The 16459-nt window shown below is 35.7% G+C and overlaps 1 long non-coding RNA gene across 1 annotated transcript; it reads right to left on the bottom strand.

Moving 5' to 3' along the window:
* Nucleotides 1–200: 200 nt before the first annotated feature.
* LOC119770613 lies at nt 201–15528 on the bottom strand. The gene is made up of 3 exons (XR_005278913.1): nt 15421–15528; nt 731–900; nt 201–677 (listed from the first exon to the last, which is right to left on the bottom strand). It is a non-coding gene; the product is annotated as an uncharacterized LOC119770613 (long non-coding RNA).
* Nucleotides 15529–16459: the final 931 nt, after the last annotated feature.

The following is a 16459-nucleotide window of genomic DNA, read 5'->3' as shown; positions in this document are numbered from 1 at the left end:
CGATGCACATAACTGGAGCGTTACTTATGACAGAAAATTACATCAGATTTGAAAATTACATGACACATTCTACGCCTCGATTTGGCATTGAATTTTACAGGAGCTGAAAATAAGTTGATGTAATTTTCATATTGATGTAATTTTATGTTGATGGAAGATTGAGTGTGATTTTCTAGGTTATGAATAAAAATAGTCTGTGCTTTTATTTCTTCTGTTTATTTTTTCGTTTTGTTTGTTTTACATACTATTTTTCAGGGGCAATTTCACTTTTTCTCACTGATTCGATCTCCGACACCAGAAACTAACCTTCACTGCCATCATTTGACTTTAACAAATCTTAGAGACACTTGCAGGGACCCGATTTTTTTCTCCACTTCGACTCATTTCTTCTCGGCCAATAACTTGCACTCCCCCCAAACAAACAAGCAGAGTGCTTGAGCCCCAAGCGCGAGCCATCTGAGTCGGCGCCCCTGGGTCGCATTATCTTCTTTGCACCTGAATCTCGTTGAATTTTCTGCGAGGTTCTAATCCGAGTTTTGTTTTTCCTTCTCATGTTTGCCCCCGGTGTTGCAGATTGCGACGCTGACGGTCCGGATCGGTTCCGGATTGTATTGTCTTAATTTTTGTCCTCAGCCAAACTGTTTTAATCTGCGCGCCGGGATTCTTTTGTTCGCCACCTGAAGGACGTAACAGTTAACTGTGAATCGATCTTTAATTAAGAATCACTTACCTTGATAAAATTTGAATTTGCAGATGGGCACACATTGGTGAAAAAACGACACCGGAGGCGAGACTTCATTGTTTTGATGCGGCTACAACTGAAACTGAACTTTCTGTTTTGCTCCCAAGATGGCTGACTTTTGACAATCTTGCACGCTGCGATGCGTTTCATCAATTTTGCTGTTCAAAATGGGTAGAATTAAGATTCGTTAGATGTAAAATTATGTTTATTCTGATGCTCCAGTTATGTGCATCAGAAGAGACGGGAAATTACATCAAATGAACGACGATTTTCAATCACGTTTAACTTTGTATTGCAAATAATTTTTTCACTGATTATTGTGATGATTACGTTGCGTAAGATGTAAAATCATGTTAAACTTTCAATTACGTGCTTTGATTTTATGTCACATTACAGATTATGTCATGTGTAGAATTCATATTTTTTTAGTGTGTATGTCAAACACTGGCCCTCTTTTATAGGTACCAGATGTTGACAAAAATGTACCAAACTTTTGGCTAGTTACCACCCAAAGAGCGCGCACTGCCTGTGTAGGATTAATCTCATCCAGTTTCGCTCAAAATTTGCACAGATGCTTAAAATAACCCAAAAAACCGTTTTCCGCTTGTGGAGCAGGGGGTCATTTTTCTGGGCACCCTATTGGACACTCATTAATATTTTAACTGAATGAATGTACATGGAAGAAAAAAAATCTGAATAAATATAAATTAAAAAAAAAAAGTAAGATCGCGTTAATTTCGTGTGTGCCTTTCCGTCAGAATCCGAAATCCACTATATTCTAAATGTATGGTAAGCGAGCGTTCTTTTATTACGTAACGCAGTTACGGGGGGAGGAGGTGTCGGTGTCTGTTACGAAAAATTAACCTGGCCATGGTCTTCGTTTCGTACATACACTTATGGTACTCGGGTCTCCACAGAAAAAAAATATTTCTGTAAATTTACATTATTTATCATGTACCAAAGGTATCATGATAAATGATGTATATTTCCATTAGGTCCATTAGGAAATTACATTAGATTAAGGCTACCAACTGTACGGATTTTTTCCTTACCATACGGATTTTCGAACCTCTTCGCGGATTTTTAACAGGCCGGAATTTTTGTAGGGAATTTTACGCATAATTCGGATTTGTACGGAATTTTAACAACTTTTTAATCATTGAATTGCTTTTTTGATTTGGTCGAAGGTTTTGTTGTTTGAAATTTTTGGTTTCTGTGAGTTTGATTTAAAAGAGAGAGTTTTCCGGGTTTTCTTCAATTCAAACTTGATTATCAATAAAAAATAATAAAATAAAAAACTCTAGAATTGTTCTTTTAGAAATTCCTTACTAAATATATTCCATTTCTAAAAGCTTTCTAAAACTTGTGAAAACATTTGAACATTTAACAAATCTAGAGTTTTTTTAAAGGTCCTATAAACTGTTGTGTTTCACATGCTATAGGACCTTTTCAATAAAAACTCTGGAAAAGTGTTCGTGAAAACACTAAGAGCGATATTATTCGTAAAAACAATCTTGACATTTCGTAAACTTTTAAACGTTTAACAAAACAAAATTGAAGACATAATTATTTGATTCAAATCATGGTTTATTTTATGAATACTTTTAAACGTGCAAGTTATAAGCACTCTGATAGCATTTTGTGAAATTTGTTAGCTGTAAAAACGACACAGTTTTATATTTTTAATTCTAAGATTTATTAAATTTAATTTATCTAAATAATTCAATGACAGTTTTTGTTATACCATGGTGGCATATCGGCAAAGTGTAGGGGAGAGTGGGGAGACTTGATCCCCGGGGACACTTGATCCCAAGCCTGTATCTCGTCAGCATGTGAGTAAAACAATTAGCTTTGTTCTAGAAAGTTGTGCGAAATTGACTAAAACTCATTGTAGAAAACAAAGAAAAAAATTAAAAAATGTTTGGATTGAGTTACACACATTTTCTAAGAAGTGCTGCAAAAATTTCCAAGAGATCTTTTTCTTTGTTTTGATAAGAAAACACTCAAAAATTATTCAAAAAATATTTTTATACATGAATTGTTTGATAAACATATCAACTCCAAAACCCTTACGCATTTGACGTTAAATTTATCGTCATACTATTTTTACAATCAATTGTTTAAAAAGTGCGATAAGGAGACTTGATCCTGCATTTTTACAGTCACTGGAATCAGCCTCAAGATTAAATAATTTGGCTGGGTTTTCGTACATAGTTTCCTTTAGTATAGTTGTACATAACTAACTGCAGTTTGAACCATTTTTCAAAAGTTTTGTAAACAAAAATTACCATTTTTTGTAAACATGCTCAATTTTGGTCTAAAAAAGAAAATTTTAAGTTTTTGAATATTTTACAAGCTAAACTTGTTATATTTTGAACACAAACGTACAGGTTTAATGTGAAATTGCTGTATCTTATAGAAAATTAAAAGTTTGGATGAATAAGAAACATTTTGCTTAAGATTTCTTCAAAATGTTGAAAGGGGATCAAATTACCCCAACATTTTGAAAATGCCGGTTTAAAATATTTTTTAAAAGGCTTGGCATTATTCGAAGAGTTTATCTGATGAAATACCCTTATCAGCCAAACATAGTTGAATGTTTAAGCTTTCAATTAATGCAAAAAGATCATAGTTTTGTGAGAAATTGACTGAGTTATGTGCGATACAAAAAAAGGGGATCAAGTCTCCCCACTCTCCCCTACGGATTTTTGCTCAGCAAGAGTTGGTAGCCTTACATTAGATTCATTGGAAATTTACATTAGTTTTGAAAATTTACATTAGTTTTGGAATTTACATTAGTTCAAATCAACTAATTCTGATTGGCCAATGGGAATGAGAAGCTCGACTTGGATTCCAGTAGGAAAAGGGTGTGGCCTATGTTCTATTTTAAAATGATTGAAGCGGACAGCAAAAGGAAATTCGGATTTTAAAAAGTTGTTTCACAGGTAGGGGACGCTTTCTTGTCGACGGCCAAGTGGAATAACGCTGGACTGGAATCGAACGGACGACGGGTAGGATGTTCGGTGTTACTGCTGCTACCCGCTGCCGACTGAGCCATCTTCGCATTTTATAAACGAGCCGCTAAAGCATCAACTTGTTCAGGTCGAGGCACAGGCAGTGAGCCAGTGAAGTATGAGAGCGATAGAAAGAGAACCAAACATAACTATTTTTAGTTCGGGTAGTTTTGAAGTCAACGCTTGGCAGAAATACATTGGATATATGATTTACATTAAATAGGAATTTACAGGAAGCCGAACGCGGCTAGAAATTCAATAGATTTGAGTTTCCATGCTCAACGTTTCCATTAGATTCATGATTTACATTAGATTTAGGTTTACATCGGAGTATTTTCCATTACTTTTTGCTCATTACATCATATTTCAACATTACATTGAGTGAGTTTACATAAGAAACAGCAATTACGTGCTGTGTAAATTTACATATTTTGTTCTGTGTATATGACCCAGAAATGGTTTTGGCTGCCAAAATTTGGAATATTGATCAATTTTGGATGTCTTGGCCACACAGGAAAGGATAGAATGTCTACTTTGCGATTCCGACTGGGTTTTCTTTCCTTCTTATCGATGATTGCTTGGATAGTTGTTCTGCTGTAACCGTTGATTTCCGCTGTTTCAAAAATGTACTCCAATTCTTTTTGTTTTCCTGCTTCGCTGAGGGGTTACGACAAAAACTGGCTAAATTTGGCATCGATTTAGTGTTCAGCAGTAGAAACAACCAGTTGGAATCCATCTTAGGTTCAACGAAAGACCCCATACCGACTTTAGGCAAACCCGGCATTTACGAGGTATCCTGCGGCCACTGTGATATGAGCTACATTGGACAAACTAAGAGATTGCTGCAAACCAGGTTGGGCGAACATTTAGACACCGATGTCAGAATTGCCAAGGAGGAAATACGGAAAGGATTTGTCCCCCATTTCAAGTCAGCAGTAGCCGAACACATCATCAAGAAGAAACATAACATCACAACTAGCGACGCGGTCATCTTAAGACACATCACGAACCCATCGAAGCTTGCTGTCGCCGAAAGTTTGGAAATCTTCAAAGCAGGCAACAAACGTTTACTCAACAAGGATTCAGGTAACGGCTCAACGTGGCTGTTTAAGCTGTTACCTATATAGGCACCAAAGAAGAACAAGAAGGTAGTACATACAGTAACTACAAATACGGATACACCAGCGATGAACCTTCAGTCGAGAACAGAACACTGATGAAGTCTGCAAGTAGTAGACGAAATACGTATCTGTCAAGATATTAAAAATATATAGCGGAATTAAAAGGAACAACCCGTCTCTTTGTATTCATATGATTTTTATAGCTTTTGTTATAAAATCATCACATTAGTCAATATTTCAACCGGATTTTTTGTAAATCATTACATACGTACACTACATACTACCCCTGACTGTTTGGGATCGCTCCGGCCAATTGTGGCCAATCCGGAACCGGTTCCGGGTTACCACCAAAACTGTTCCAATAATGGTATCGCTAGAAACCCGTCATGTTGCATATCAAACTTCATGTAATTGAAAATTATGACCATATAATGTCATGCCAATATCTTCTGACCCAACCTGGTCACGAAGCATATCATGCGACATATCAAACTTCATAAAATAGAAAATTATGACCATCTAAGGTCATGCTAATATCCTATGACACAACCTGGTCACGCCCGAACTGGTTACCGGTGGCCCCGGGGGACACTTCCGGAGCATATCATGCGACATATCAAACTTCATGAAATAGCAGATTATGACCACCAAAGGTTTTGTTTATTGTTTATTCGTCAAGCTTATGTAGACTACTTACAATTTTCTTACATACTAGATATTATTTCTATTGTACAGATTTTTTCGTAGTTCCGGTTTAGACATGTCGAAATGTATGTACTGTGAATTTTCATTATAAAAGCTCATCATTTGATTTAATGGCGAATTTTTTAAATAATTTGTCGTGTATGCAGTTATTCTAAAAGTTGTGAATGTCTAAGAGTACGGCTTGGTTCATGAATACTATTGCGTATTACTGAAAATAATGCTGCTGACTGTATGCGTTGAGAAATAATGTCGTTGATGAAAGAGAGCATGGCAAATTTACAAAGTTCTTGCAATGATTGTATGTTTATGAGCATGCAGCGTGCTTCATACGATGGGAGAGGAAATGCAGTCCAGTTAAGTTTACGTAGTGCGTACAGTAAGAATTGTTTTTGGACAGATTCAATACGTGCTTGGTGTACGGCATAGTATGGATTCCAGACGATACTACAGTATTCCAAGAGTGGCCTGACATACGTTATATAGAGTAATTTAATAGTATACGGGTCCTGGAAGTTGAATGCAAAGCGCTTTATAAAGCCTAATGTACTTTTTGCCTTGTTTATTATTGTGTTATAGTGTTCTACAAAGTTAGTTGTGAGTCTAGGATGACACCTAGATCACGTACTACTTTGCATTTTTCTACTGGTTGGTTTCCTAATAATACTGTTATGTTTGGTGTTTCATGTTTTCTGCTGAAGGCAATGGAATTACATTTCTTTACATTCAATTGGAGTAGGCTTTTACTACACCATGTGTAGAAAAGATTAATTTCGTTTTGGAATACATGACTGTCATTGGCATTTCCTATTTCCATATACAATTTCATGTCGTCTGCATATACAAGTACGTTAATTTTTTTAAGAATGAAGGAAATGTCGTTTACATACAAGATGAAAAGAAGAGGTCCTAGATGGGATCCTTGCGGAACCCCAGAGGTGACGTGAATTGATTCCGATAGTACATTTTGGAAGCGAACAATTTGTTCGCGCTTAGTCAAATATGACTTAAGCCATTCCAAAAGATTCGGTTGAATTCCAATTTTCTGCAGTTTGAAGATTAATAATGGTATGTCGATTCTGTCAAATGCCTTACTAAAGTCTGTGTAAATTGCTTCTACGAAATTGCGATTATGCATTGCATTCAGTGTAAAATTTACAAATTCTAAAAGGTTGGTGCTAGTAGAGCGGCCTTTAAAAAGCCGTTCTGTTTACATGTGATGCGGTTTTTACTTGCTGAAAGATTTTTCATTTATAATAGATTCGAAAAGTTTTGGAATGCAAGACAAAAGGGCAATTCCGCGATAATTACGTATGTCTGATTTTGGGCCTGACTTGAAAATAGGCACCAAAAAGACTTTTCCATGTTTGTGGGAATTTTCCAGTATTTATTGACATGTTGAAAAGATGATGCAGTGGATATGTCAATTCTTCTGCAAGGTTCTTTAGGAATGCAGGTGCTATTCCGTCGGGTCCTGGTCCTTTTGATGAGTCTAAGTCCTTCAATGCCTGGCGTACTTCCGTTTCTGACAAAGAATTGACTGAGACGTCATTTGGAAATTCCGGTATATATGAAAAGTAGTCGCGGTCGCGGTCTTCTTCGGAAAATGAGGTGTATACTTCTTTGAAAAATTTTGAAAAAAGATTGCAAATTTCTTTTGAGTTACTGCCTACATTTTCGTCCAGTTGCATTTGCGATGGGAAGTTACTACTTTTGGATTTGGATTTTACGTAATTAAAAAAAATTTTCGGGCATGATTTGACTTCAGATTCGACTTTACTATTATATTCTTCGTTGGCAGAATTGAGTGCCGAAAAAAATTGGTCGGAAATATTCAGATAATTCAGAAGATTTGTGTCATTTGTATTGTTTCTGTACAGTTTGTAGGCTTTTTGTTTTCTATTTTTTAAATTTCTTAGTTGTGGAGTGAACCACACCGGGTATTTATTGCCTGTGTTATTACGTCGTCTTCTTCTAGTAGGGTACGGTTTCAGATGTTATAGTGTTAATTTCCGTATAGAATTTTCCTACTAATTCGTCGACATTTCCTTCATTATTAAATAAATTTTGTCAGTCAATTGCAAGTAGTTTACGTTTGGCTTCTACAAAGTTTGTTTTATTGTATTCCAGGACTTCTTCATATTCCCAGTCAATGTGCAAAGTGTTTTTATGGACATAAATAGAATATTCAATTGCTGTATGAAAGACTTCATTCTTCCAAAGGGGGGTTACAGATTCTTGTACATGAAAGTCTTCAATACAGTTAGTGAATAAAAGGTCTAAAAATGAATTTCTTTGGTTTTTTACATGATTGATTTGGAAAAGTCCATAATTTGCAATATTGTCAAAGAGAAAATGCAAAGTTTCATTTTCCCCAATGACTGGGAGAAGAATTGCTTCATTTTCTTCTCATATGAAGTTCGCTAGAGAAATTATGAACTAGGTTTCTTTAAAAAGAAGTATAAAACTTGTGGTGCCTTATTTTCCAGAAGAATTTATGAAACGATTAAATTTCTAGATTTGGAAATAATTAGGCTTAGTGATTTTTCACGCTCGAAAATAGCAAATTTCACGGGGACCTTAATTTCAAAACACCAAATTTCACGCAAATTTCGCGGAACGTGAAAAATGTAAAAATAACTCTGAAAAACTTTTGTTTAAATCACAGAAACTACTTTTATTGCTTCATTATATATTATTTTTCAATAAACTAAAAAAAATTCACTAAATTTGAACGTGACATAAAAAAATCTCATAATTTTCATTTTTCTATTTATATTTGAAAACAAAATGTAGGGCATGCGTATTACTACTTTTTTTCATATTAGACTAATAAAGCAAACACATTTTCGCTGATTAGCTTCTGTTTTATCAGTTTACATTTTATTGAATTTCATATCAAAGCAATATTCAACAATCTTGTCCAGCCGAAATGAGAAAAATAGTTTGCATTATCTGCGACATTTAGCCCAATTAAAATATTTTTTTAAGAATGAGAGAGATGATCTCTTTTCCAAAACAAAATTTATATAATATACAATAATATAATTTGTAACAAAATCGATTTTTTTTTCAAAATGGGAACAGAAATGTTTTTAAAGGTGATTTCAAACATAAAAAAAAAATCTCTTCATTTAATTTTGGATAAAACAAAGCTTATTTTTTTTAGTTTCTTTTGAAATTTTACATTTCAAATAAAATAGTTGTAAAAATTTTACTAAGGCGAAAAAAAAATTTTTTTAGTTCCTATTAAGCTTTTCAATTGAAAACTTATAAAATTTACTTAAATAGTCTTTATGGTTGAAATATTGATGTTATTTGAAGAAAAAAAAAATGATTTGCGAAAATTTATAAATTTCATGAATTTCACACCGTCCGTGAAATCATCACAATTCACTAACCCTATATTTGTAATTGAACAAGGGTATTCACTCGCTTAATTCTATTTGAGTTTGATAAAATATTTTGAGAAAAATCGTTACAGTTTTACACAAACATAAAATTTCACGGCATTTCGCGGAAAAAGACAAATTTCGCGAATTTCACGCTGTCCGCGAAATCGTGAAATTTCACTAACCCTAGAAATAATGAATATGAAACATTCATTCCTATAAAAATATAAAATTCTGAATATTATAGTGTAACAAAAAAACATATTATCTGGGAATCACGTTACTAAAAATACCATGAATAAATAAATATCCAATAGTTCTAAACATCAGATTACTTTCTGACTGAAACTTGTTAGAAATATTGAATTAAGAAATTATAAAATATGGATTCCAAGCTAATATTTTTTGGTTCAATTTTGTTATCCCAAAAAATCGACAGAAAATAAAAATGCTATTTGATTATATTTTTGATTAAATTTTTGTTTTTTGTGCCCTAATCTTTGATTCAAAATGAAACGAGAAGATTTTACTTGATACAAAAAGATCTTAAACAATTTGAAATCATTGAAAAACACTTTTTTATCTTGTTCAATAATACAAATTTTCCGAAGCAAAATTAACTTCTAAATTTCAATAAATATGATTTTTTCCTATAACATTCGAAAAATTCAAAACTTATTACTGTTACTTCAAAAAAAAATATTCGAAGTTTAAATAGAACAATCAACCCAAATGTGTAGGCAAAACCAACAAAAAAATTATAGATATAACAAAAAAATATTATTTTTTAATGTGAAATATTGTCGAAAATTAGAACATGAAATATGATGAGAATGATTTATAATTTGAATTTTTTTCAATTGATTATGTATAATTGGTGACAATTTCTAAGTTGTCAAAAATTTAGTTTTTTGTCAATATTTAACTTTCAAACTATTTAACTGTACCTGCAACTTATTTTTTTTAACATTTTACATGTTTCCCGCGACTCTGGGGCAAATTTCCATATTAGCCCGCGATGATCAGCTGGCTGAGGACCACTTAATTCAATATTTCTAACAAGTTTTAGTCAGAAAGTGATCTGATGTTTAGAACTATTGGATGTTTATGTATTCATAGTATTTTTATTAACGTGATTCCCAGATAATAATTTTTTTTTTGTTACACTATAATATTCAGAATTTTATATTTTTATAGGAATGAATGTTTCATATTCATTATTTCCAAATCTAGAAATTTAATCGTTTCATAAATTCTTCTGGAAAATAATGCACCACAAGTTTTATACTTCTTTTTAAAGAAACCTAGTTCATAATTTTTCTAGCGAACTTCATATGAGAACGCAATGTGGGCCGGATTTCATGATAATTTCAAAACCATTCGAAGGCCGTACAGAAACCTCGGTAGGCCACATACGGCCCGCGGGCCACATTTTGGTGAACACTGCCTTAGATGGTCATAATTTGCAATTTAATGAAGTTTGATATGTCGCATGATATGCTTCCTTGCATACTCCGGAAGTGTCCCCCAGTGTCCACCGGTAACCGGTTCCGGAGTGACCAGGCTGGGTCAGAGAATATTGGCATGACCTCAGATGGTCATAATGTTCAATTTCATGAAGTTTGATATGACGCATGATATGCTTCCTGCATACTCCGGAAGTGTCCCCCCGTGGCCACCGGTAACCAGTTCCGGCGTGACCAGGTTGGGTCAGAGGATAGCGGCATGACCCTAGATGGTCATAATTTGCTATTTCATGAAGTTTGATATGTCGCATGATATGCTTCCATGCATACTCCGGAATTGTCCCCCAGTGGCCACCGGTAACCGGTTCCGGCGTGACCAGGTTGGGTCAGAGGATATCGGCATGACCTTAGATGGGCATAATTTTCAATTTCATGAAGTTTGATATGTCGCATGATATGTTTCCCTGTGTGTGTGTGTGTGTGTGTGTGTGTGTGTGTGTGTGTGTGTGTGTGTGCTTTTTTTTTAACAAGGTCGGAATCTGCTATCAGACACTTGAGAATTCATTTCTCAGGTAGTGTGGGGTTGGGAAAACAAAAAGAGTTTTCCCGAGCCACTAAACCAGTCCTTGAACGCCGTGCCCTTTTCCCCCCGGGACCACCTTTCGGTTTAACTTCGGGGGGAGGCGTTGCATTTTCTGCACTAGTCTACTTACAGGATCCATGCCGGGTGCTAGAACCATTTCCTGTTCTACATACATATGAGTCCATGCGAGGGTTAAACCGCGCCCAAGAATCGCTTTGCTTTTGATCGGTTAGTCATATGCAGCCCTCTCCTTGGACCATCGAGACGTGTACCGTGTGTGTGTGTGTGTGTGTGTGTGTGTGTGTGTGTGTGTGTGTGTGTGTGTGTGTGTGTGTGTGTGTGTGTGTGTGTGTGTGTGTGTGTGTGTGTGTGTGTGTGTGTGTGTGTGTGTGTGGTCCAATACAATACCTGCTAACCGGTAGCGAAATTATGGGATAGTATAATTTGTATCAGACTTTGCATATGCTGAATGCTGATATCTCAGTCCTGGGTATTAGGTGGTGATAGCCCTCGCGCTGGCCAGGAAGGGCACCGTGGCGCGGTGGTTAGCAGCTTCGGCTGCCGATCCCTAAATTGCTATGGGGCGCGGGTTCGATTCCCGCCTTATCCTCCTGGCCTTCCATCGGATGGGGAAGTAAAACGTCGGTCCATTTGCGTGAAAGAGGTTTTGGGTGACTCACTACACATAACCTTCGGACGCCTAGAAATGAGCAGAAACTTGCAACAGAGACCACAAAAGACCCGGGGGTCGTTAAAGTGGATTGCTTTGCTTTTTTAGCCCTCGCGCTGCTTCCAGCGACCCATTTCAGAATGGCAGAGATCCTAGCGGCCCAATTCCGAGGTCGTTGGGCATTGTCCGGCCCCGCCTTAACATAGAAGCAAACACCAGACGGATCCTTGATCTATCTTAAGACTCCCAATCCCTTCAGGCAAATCAGGGATCAGAGCGTATTTAATATGAGAAGAATACAACATGTTTTATAACCTTCAGATGGCCGACTGGTTAGAGTCCCAGACCATCAATCCAGAGGTGTGAGTTCGAATCCCACCTGATTCAGTTTCGTTTTTGTTCCAATTCCTGATTCCAAATTTCAAAGGTACCGACCGGGATTTGATCCCTGAACCTTCTGCTTGTGAGGCAGAAGCCGTAACCATTAAGCCACGGAGCCGGTTGATAGCGGCATGACCCTAGAGCAGGCCTGTCCAACGTCCGGCCCGCGACAGCTTTTCAAAATAGTTCTATGACCGGCCCTTGAGGCTGTTCATTATGGTGCCCAGAATATGGAACTTTTTTTTTCAAAATCTCGCTCCACAACCTAAATATTGTTCCTTGACCAATTTTAGGACTCTGGGCCAAATATGAGCAAAATCGGTCATCATTTACCCATTGATACTCGGAGGTGAAGTTTGTATGGGAAAAATCGAAAAAATGTATGGAAACCCCAAGTTACTTACGGCTTGATCTGCACGGTGTGCTATTTCCATCCAAATATTCCCAAAAGTGAGATTCTTATTGAAAATTTAATGCTCTACAACTTTGTATAATATACCAAAGCTGTAAAACTCGATCCTGAAAAGTTATTAGCGATTTAAAAAAATCATTTTTGCATGAAACACATTTTTTTCGCCAGCTTTAGGCTCGGGTATCAATAGGTTAATCTCATCCAATTTCGCTCAAAATTTACACATATGCTTAAAATAACCCAAAAAACCGTTTTCCGCTTGTGGAGCAGGGGGTCACTTTTTCTGGGCTCCCTACTGTTCATGAAATATTAAGTTAATAAATTGATTGCTTGAATTTTAAAAAATAGATTGAGATCAAATTTTAACATATTATAACAACATTCTTCATGTTTGAATTTAATTCTTATAATTTCTAACTTGATCTTTTAAACTTTTGAGTTGAAAAATATCAATAAATTCAAATGTGAAGAATGTTGTTATATTATAAACCTGCTGATTTTATTCAATGGTGCAAGAAAACAAAATTATTGATCTAAGTATAAATTTCTTTGGTTGTTCAACTGTGTACTTCACGTTGAAGTTTTTTTTCTATTTTTTTTTAAATAAATAAGTAAGCAAAAACTAATTTTTCCAGAACAAATTTTTAGTGACAAAGTCTTTTTTTTTTAAATAAAAAAAGCGAAAAAAAGCAAATTATTAACACTGATCGCTGCAAATATATTAAAAATATCAAAAAATGTCTCAAAATTAGTCAAGAAATTAGAAATTAGGGTGCAAAAAATATTTATTTTCAGAAACTTTGAATTTCGAAAAATAACGAAATGAAAATGATTTAATATGTATTTTTAAAAATTGAAATTATGTGTGTGTGTTTTAAATCATTTTAAAGTATTTTTCTAAAATGTTTAAATATAGGTGCACAACAATGCAAAAAGTTATTTTTTTTTTTGTAAAAGATATTCGAATCCAAATTTCGTTTGAATAAATTTTATCATGTCTTATTTTTTTTTTGCAACGACCATTGAAATTTGAATTTTAATTGTAATCGTCAAATACAATAACTTGACAATAACTATACAATTTCAAACAAACGAAATTAAAATAAGTCAAATAAACACATTTTGAAAGATATCTTTGTTTTTAATTCCTAAAATCAAGAAATATTATAACTTTTTTTTCGTAAAATCGCGATAACTCGTGATGTTTATTAGCAAACCCCTTATGTCTGTAGATCAAATTTTTTGTAATTGTCTGCTCTACAACTTTGTAGAACATTGTTACACTCTAAAAAATAACCCTGCAAAGTTAGAAAAAACACGAAATCTTAAAATGAAAAAAAAAATTTTAATGAAAAAATGAGCCAATGTAGATTCGAAAAGTACATTAAATTTCCCATAAAATGACATGTTCTAAAAATTTTTACAGTCGAGTAACGGAAAATGGGAGAATTTTTAAAACTTGTTTAGTGTTTTTTTCGATGAAAAATACGTTTTTTTTCGGAATTCTGAGTACGCCATCAAATCGGGCGTCTAATTTTACATAAAAGTCCTTTTGACACCAAATTTTTATCTCATCACCGTTTCAAGCTGCAAATTATTGAAAAACACCTCTTTTTTCGCATGTTCAAAAATGGAAGGGGTCGTACCGCCCCTCCGTCACGAGATATCAAAAAACGGATCTCGGATTCGTGATCAGGGACAAAAGTTACCCCTTAGGACAAAGTTTCACGCAAATCGAAGAGGGGTCGGGGCAACTTTTCCCGATTTCGTGTGAGTTGGTAGAGAATTACCCAATATTATTTCTTTTATTTATTTACTTTAAAAGAACCCAATAATAAAAAAATACTGTTACTTTTTCAACTTTTATCAAATATTAGATCCTGCCCGCCACTGTTTTAGAAAAATCAGAACTGGCCCGCAGGGCCAAAAGGTTGGGCACCCCTGCTAGAGGGTCATAATATTCAATTTCATGAAGTATGATACGTCGCATGGTAGGATTCTTTGCATACTCCGGAAGTGTCCCCCCGTGGCCACCGGTAACCGGTTCCGGAGTGACCAGGTTGGGTCAGAGGATATTGGCATGACCTTAGATGGTCATAATTTGCTATTTCATGAAGTTTGATATGTCGCATGATATGCTTCCATGCATACTCCGGAATTGTCCCCCAGTGGCCACCAGTAACCGGTTCCGGTGTGACCAGGTTGGGTCAGACGATATCGGCATGACCTTATATGGTCATAATTTTCAATTACATGAAGTTTGATATGCAACATGAAGGGTTTCTAGCGATACCATTATTGGAACCGTTTTGGTGGTACCCTGGAACCGGTTCCGGATTGGCCACAGTTGGCCGGAATGATCCCAAACAGTCAGGGGTAGTATGTAGTGTAGGTATGTATTGATTTACAAAAAATCGGTTGAAAAATTGACTAATGTGATGATTTTATAACAAAAGCTATAAAAATCATGTTTTTCGGATGTTCCGGGTTAACGGAACCGGTGTCCACTTTTGTTAAATCATCTCTACGGGAGCTTAAAGTTGAGGTTGTTATCCGTCAAATGCAACTGGAAGCAACCCGCTATGTGTTATCGTTCCGGAGATACAGGTCCTCAAAGTCGGGGCCTCAAAAAGGACTTTTTTCGGTTGTAGCAGGTTCCCGGTGGCCACAGTGCCCAAAACCGATTCTGCCAATCGGAATCGCAAAGTAGACATTCTATCCATTCATTTGCGGCCAAGACATCCAAATCGGTCAAGATTCCCAATTTTGGCAGCCAAAAACATTTCTGGGTCATATAGACCCGAGTACCATAAGTGTGACTTTTTTCTGGGGGGCATTCCGGTGGTCCGGTGTTACGTTCAAAAATCCAAAATTTTTGCGTTACGTATCAGAACACGCCCTGAAGCATATAATTTCCGTTATGTTTTCATTACTTACATCAGGACACGAGCGTAAAATTTTTTCAACTATAGCAATTCCTAAAAATCCAGTGCCTCCAGTTATGAAAATATTTTTATTGCTGTAGAACTTTTGCACGTATGAAATTGATTCATTCATATCTGAAAAGAGAAGATTTATTGACAAAGTGTGCTGTGTGCATCTTATGAAATGTTCTCTGCTGGAGCATAAAAATATCGTTGGCGTCAAACTTTCAAAAATTGATCGCGGTGGATACTTTTCTACCACAGTTTTTTGTGTGATCAATGTGGCATTTAGCTTTGGTGAATTTTTGACAGTTCGAATATTTCAAGAAAATTTACCGCTGTTAACAAAAAGGAAATTAACAATGCAACTACGGAGACGGGCGATTGATACATTTGGCTCCCTACGTGGGCCAACTTTGATCAGTATTACAGCTGCGAGTGCTAAGTGTTTCGATTATTCTCGGATCAAATTGAGTGTAAGTTCAGGAAGTACTTCATAAGTCGAGTGGTTAACCTACCGGCAGTCGCATACGTGTACTTTGTACACACTTTATACGCGGAGAGACTGTGTCCAGAATTTTTAACAATTAAAATGGTTTATTAAACTTTCGTAAAATTTAACAAAACGTTCTTGTTACTGCCCTTCCATGTTCCTTCCATCGGATGGGGAAGAAAAACGTCGGTCCCGGCCTTGGTTGTTGTTAGTCCGTTAAGTCATTCCAGGTATGGGAGTCGTCTCTCTACACAGAAAAAAATATGTGAATTTACTCGACACGGAAAAAATGAATCACATGTAAACTATGTTGATGTAAACTTGAGATTCGACGTAAACTGTTGAATCACACGTAAAATCATGTTTTTACGTATAATTTGTTGCAAATTTACATCAAATTACATTTAAATTTACGAGGGGGGCGTCACTTCCGCGCTAACCGAGCGATAGAGCTTCCTTTTCAAACCTTTGCAGCGTTCACTTTCACCATTCCGCTTTATTTTGCTTTAACTCGCGTTAACCGCGATAACTCGCTTTTGGTTTACCTTTGTTGCGTTCA

This window comes from Culex quinquefasciatus, chromosome 3 (genome assembly GCF_015732765.1).
Source record: "Culex quinquefasciatus strain JHB chromosome 3, VPISU_Cqui_1.0_pri_paternal, whole genome shotgun sequence".
NCBI lineage: Eukaryota > Metazoa > Arthropoda > Insecta > Diptera > Culicidae > Culex > Culex quinquefasciatus.
Note: the sequence above shows the minus strand (reverse complement) of the source record. Positions and strands in the feature narration are given on the sequence as shown.